This window comes from Aptenodytes patagonicus, chromosome 3 (assembly GCF_965638725.1).
Source record: "Aptenodytes patagonicus chromosome 3, bAptPat1.pri.cur, whole genome shotgun sequence".
In the NCBI taxonomy this organism is placed as follows: Eukaryota; Metazoa; Chordata; class Aves; order Sphenisciformes; family Spheniscidae; genus Aptenodytes; species Aptenodytes patagonicus.
The window spans coordinates 105,779,749-105,785,748 of NC_134951.1; the positions used below are offsets into that span (position 1 = coordinate 105,779,749).

The 6,000-nt window shown below is 38.8% G+C and overlaps 1 protein-coding gene across 1 annotated transcript in view; it reads right to left on the bottom strand.

Annotated features, from left to right (window-relative positions):
• LPGAT1 (lysophosphatidylglycerol acyltransferase 1) overlaps window positions 1–5,024 on the bottom strand; it is an 83,081-nt gene extending 78,057 nt beyond the window's left edge. Inside the window, exon 1 of the mRNA XM_076334514.1 lies at window positions 4,901–5,024. The gene's annotated coding sequence lies outside the window, so the exon portion shown is untranslated. The remainder of the gene's footprint in view (window positions 1–4,900) is intronic.
• Window positions 5,025–6,000: the final 976 nt, after the last annotated feature.

A 6,000-nucleotide genomic window follows, 5' to 3' on the forward strand; every position in this document is an offset into this window, starting at 1 on the left:
TAAATTCCCGAGTATCACAACTTTTGCAAAGATAACTTAAGGGAATGACAAAAAGAATCACTAGGTATATTTGGAAGGACTGGGTGCAAACACTGCTGTACAGGATGACCTGTTAGAAGCTATGGATTATGTCTTGAGGAGATGGATGAAAAGGTGCAAGGTAGCAGCTGGATAAAGACACAATTGAGTAGAAATCCACTTGTGAATTTGAAGAATGAAGGCAATAGATTGTAGGGAAAAAAGTTAATCAAGTGTTCACATAAAATTGCTCAAATATACTACATAATACACTCTGGAAAAGCCTAAACCATTGTAGGAAGTCAGGAAGATTTGCAAATCACTACCTTAACCAACACACCCAGAAGCAGTCATTCTTCACCAGTATTTACCAGAGGCCTTAGAAAACACCACTACATGACTCCATGATCAAAACAAAAAGATAAAAACATTGACTTGCAACTTGAGTCTTGCAATCCTGTAGTCCGGAGATCAGCAGCTGCCAAAACCTCACACTGTCTCTGGTCACTATCTTTAAAAACAGATGACAAATGAAATATCCTTACAAAATACAATGGATTAATAAGTCTGTTCCAATAGGAAAGTGTTGAGCGCCACAGAAAAACCTATATATTTGTTGTTTTAGTTGAAAGCCTGTACTTTTCAAATATTACCACTGCTTTTCAGTAGAATCTCTACTTAATTAACCATTTCTTTCTACGTCTCTGTGCCCTTGTTCACAGAGCTCTTCATCCTGTGAGCTATGTTGCTGGGATCCTATCAAGCCTGTAACAGCTGATGTGGTTCACACTGAATTTCAGTTGAACTGTTATAAAAATCCTGCAGGGTTTCTACAAAGGTCATCACAATGTACACAAATGTACGTTCATTTATATCCTTTCATCATGCAAGATAAACAATATGAATTACGGATTAAAAACAGTTCATGCGAACCTAGATATTATATATACACCAAAGACAACTTTTATGTAATCTGATCGTACTAGTCAGTGACTTCATTATGCCGGGAAACATGAGGAGAATACTCAGATTTTTCAGTCCAATCTACAGTTTCACATATAGAGCCATTCAGTTCCAGGCCAAGTCCACTCTCAAGTACATCTGTTGTCTGCAAACAGAGTTCAACAGAGCTGCCTACATAAATGCAAAAAATCAAATTTTGAGTTTGTGATAATGCTATTGGATTGGCCATTAAAAAAAAAAAAACACAACACACAAACAAGCACAGGAGCATGTAAATTCCAGCTATTGCTACCAGCTAGATTAAGAAGGATGCTTATGAACAAGAGTCTAGTTTTAGCAATTCAGAAGTAGTTATATTAGACTTGATCAAGTATGCTTAGTCTTTAATCAGTAGAGTTGCATTACTTAACATATGCTATTTGAATGTATTTATTAAATGCACTGTTAACATCTCCCCCCCAAAACTCAAATACCTCAAGATCCTTTTAAAATTCTCTCTTAATTCATCTTTAATCTTTGCTATTACAGAAGTGTAAGTTTGTCCAGTTTCTCTTATCTTCCACCTCCCTTCAGAGTAGCAGTTGCTTACACATGCACAAATACTTTAAAGACTTAAATTCTTGAAGAAAAGGTACAAAGCTTTCATGCATCTCCAACATACTTTAGTAAGTGGAATGCCCACTCAACTGTAGCTCCTTCTACTCCTAGGCAGTCAAAATAATTAAAGAAACAATTTAATTAATGACATAATTAATCACAAGTCGCATTCTTTGCCATAACTGGATTCTTTGCCATTGCCTTGATAACACAGGTAAATATTTCACTCTATCAGGTTGTATGTCCTGCCAGGCTTGTAATTGAAGTGGCCTGAAAGTTTTAATATTTTAGAGTGGCACAAATGAGTCATGGTCTCGACTGCCTCTGCTGAGCATGAATTATGTACCTCGTTTTAACAGAAGTCCAATATAGAACTGTAGCAGAGGATCCTGTGCCACGTGTCAACCCTTCTACAGTGTTAACAGGATTTGTCCTACGTTGAAGGAAACTTCTGTCTACATTCTATTTAGAAATTTGATTCCTGTGAATGGCTTGTGAGTCCATCTAGACTGTTGAGTAACCAAATCACTGGCAAGCAAGTTATGTCTCAGGCAGCACAACTGTAGATTGCTGCTCTCTTGCTGGACAAAGCCCTTTCCATCTCTGTCCTGTAATTTTAGCCATCAATTTTTCATTACCAGCACCACAACTAGTATTAAGAACAGGTACAAATGAATCAGTGCTCAAACAGCTAAACTGCTATGACTAACCCAGGCTCCATAGCTTCTTTAGAAAATTGGTCAGTCTTTCCTTGAAGGTAAACAACAAAGTGAGTTATGTTTTTATACCCAGTGATCTCAATATTTCAAAACTCTAGTTTACTGAATATGTAACTTTATTAGTTGTTATAATTTCTATGAGCGCAATCAGAGGGTGTTGAGTTTTTTCTCCTCCAAAAAGTAGAGATGAGGAAATAAAACAGGTGATAATTACAGTGACACATTTTTAAATTGCTAACTTGCAATCAACTTTCATCAACTTGCAAGTCTCGCTCACACAAGTGCTCCCCACCTCCCACCTGCACTTCCTTTTCTACAGGTTCAAGTGGAAGACACTTGGCTTGTAAAACTTCTGTTAATTTCCTGTTCTGCTCTTCCTTTACTCCTTGAATGGCCAAATGTGTCAGGCACAGCCGAGTAAGACTGGGCATTTGAAGGCCAAATCAAAGATAATTGAATTGTCTAACAATATTGTCAGAAGGACAGATTTTACTGAACATTTAGTTCTTGGGTTTGGTTTTTTTTTTTTTAAAGCCACACTTCCTAGAATCAAGTACTAAAAATAAAAATGAGGAATGAGATTATGCAAAACATGATTTATGGCTATCGTGATTGTGGAGATGCAGCTGAAAGTAAAAGCTCAAGCGATTAAAAGTGGTGTTTTTTAAAATTTATTCAGATTGCATAGCAGAATATTTGAGGTGGCCAATGCCAACTTCTCCCTGGGCTGCCTTGGAGCCGCTGGAAGCAGTCTAAGATTTACAGCAGGAAGAGGGTGTCAAGCTCCCAGCAGCTTTTCATATCAAAGAATATTCACATCTCTGCCAGCAGAAGATAAGTGGTCAGACATAGGTAAGAAATCATGAATCAGAAAAACTACATTACACCACAGGTAATCAGTGGATGACTTGGCAGTAGATTATTAGCCTGTAAATGCTGTTATTAGCCATGATAAGGACAGCGCCCAGAAAGCAAAGCCCAAGAGAAGCAGAAAGGCACATTTCAGGTGATTAGGCAGGTGTCGCAGAGGGCTCTCCCATCTGTCTTGTGACAGCAAGAGCTCAGTATGTTTATACTACAGAATGGCCTTCACTGAAACAAATTTTAAGTTACCATATCCCTCTTGCTAAGCTGTTTGCTGGTGAGGTAGTGTTTACATATATACATAAATATATGCAGTGAACCATCAACATTCCTATCTGCCATTTAGTACGCTCATATCATTAAAGGACAGACCTGGACATGAGTACCTGGTCTGCACCACTGTTTTTTGTTGAGAAAAGTTTTCATTAAAAAAAAAGAGGGAGAAAGATTGATTCATCAGCATGGCATTTTAAAATAGTTTTTCTCAAAAGCATTGTTGCCATGCAAGTTCTGCACTGGTTTTGTTATCTTGCCAAGTTGAACTACTATAAGTATTGCAACACACTTAATAGTCAAGGGTTGGGACCTCCTCTTTCCTGTACAAAAAGAAAAGATATCCCTTCACAAAACAACAGCACAGTATTTTGTACTTCCATAGCACTAATGAATTTCTAAAACTCTGAACAGCAAAGCATAAGGAATTAGGGTTTTGTTTTTTGTTTAAATGGGAAAGCCAACGCACAATAACTAGGTGCTTTTCTTAGGGTCAGGCCGAAATATCAGGAAGACAACTAAACCTACAGCCTTCAAGCTATCTTTGTGTTTCACCTGTATTGCCCCACTCCCCCAAAAAATAATAATAATAAAAAGTATATTTTTGTTCTTAACCTAGCATATACATGCTAACAGAAATACAAATCTAGGGGATCCATCGTGTGGGCTGTACTACCCAGATGCACTCAGAATTAAGTGCACTCAGAAATTACTACCCAACTCACAAAGAGTTTGTCCACACTAACACACAAATGCTTACAACAGGCGAAACAAGGAAAGGTTCTGCCTCTCTCACAGGACGCAAAGACTGTCAGGTAAATCTTTTCCTCTGCAAGGATGAAAATGCACATCAATTCTTTACTGGTGACATAGAGAGACACAAAGGAAACAAACTATCAGTGTTTGTACATTGCAGACAGCATCAATTCGCACTGCTTAGGAAAAAACGAGTCAGAGTGACAGCTTCACTAAATGAGTTACAATTAGCATAATTAATTACAATAGCTTTTGTTCCTCATTAAGTGAGGGAAACAGACCTTCTGAAGAGGTCAGACAACATTTTTTGTTAATTATTACAACTCCTGGAATTTCCTATCTGTCTGAGGTGGGTGACTAGCTCCGAGAGGTCTCCATCCATGTTGCTTTTCCACTTTACTCAGTGGACAATGATTAGTTCGAACGTTGTCATTTGCACAGACCAATTCCTGCAAATACGTACTCATGAAACTAGTGCCAGTGGATTTATGATTAAGTGATAAAAGCCTGGCTTTAGCCAAAATTTCAAAGTGTTCATGTAGGAATAACACCAGTATAACTAAAAAATAATGTGAAATCAGAACCTTGACATCCGCACACTTTAGGATTTTGTTAAACAAGGCAAGTCAGACAGTTGTCATTGCCCACAACTGTTAGCTACTACCCATATGCATTGCTGGCAGATCAGGACATATTCAAGTACACCTCACCCGCTCCAGAGCAAAGACTGACGACGCGCTGCAGGCTTGGCCTCATCCACTGCTCCACAAGGGCATTTCTTCCCTTCCGCTGCCTCGCTTGTGGGTGCTGACTCACAGCAGATGGGAAGGCCAGACAGCTGGTTGGTAGCTACTGCAGTCATCTCTGCCCTCTCAAACTGGCCATGCAGAAATGCCACAGTTCAGATGTATGTGAACAGACTGTTCCCTCCAGACTTGTGTTAAATACAGAAATATACCACAGATGCACGGTCGGTCAGTCAACAGTTGATTATTACTTCTAGGATACACCATACGTCTCCCCCAGCACCTTCCTTGTACTGGCTCTGTTGATCAAGTTGCTGCACAGTCAGCCAAGACAAACCTGCTGATTCAGCTGAAAAAACACCCTAGCAGAATGAAACTGTTTTAACTGGATAAACTCATGATCTAATGCAAAGAGCAAAGAAGGAGGCAGCAATAAGCAGCAGAAAGCCCCTTTCAACAACTCCACACACCTAGACTGTGTTAAGTGAAGCATGAAACTACCCATCATCTTTGGCAGAGTCCACCCATCCACGTACCATTCAATTTATATTTACCACAGTCTCTTCTAATTCAACTGCTACTCATTGTTTTTGCCCTGTAGTTAGAAGGTGTGTGTTAAAAGCATGGACAGCTATTAATTTCAAATTAACTGCATTCCTAAATTTAGTACTTCTAGTAAGCAGGGAAGGGATCTATATGACGGACTGCCAGCAAGTCACATACTTAAACTGTTGAGCAAAGGTATTTTAAATCAGCCAACCCACACAAGTCTTTATTTTATCTTCTTTAGAGCTTTGTAGTCACCACTGATACCCATAAAAATCTCCAGACAATTGCTGTTATTAATCAGTTTTAAAAGACTCTCGAAAACCCCAAACTCAAATCTGAGGGAATGTGAATGTAAGACTCCCTATGCATTAAAAAAAGATGATTTTTAAGACTGTGATGTGGCTATGGCCTAAGTTTTATTTCTACACAATAGAAGAGCTGCAGTATCTCCTTGACTGCTCTACTGGGTCACTGGTTCAGCACTGACAAAAAGAAAAATCAGCTTTTTACTATCG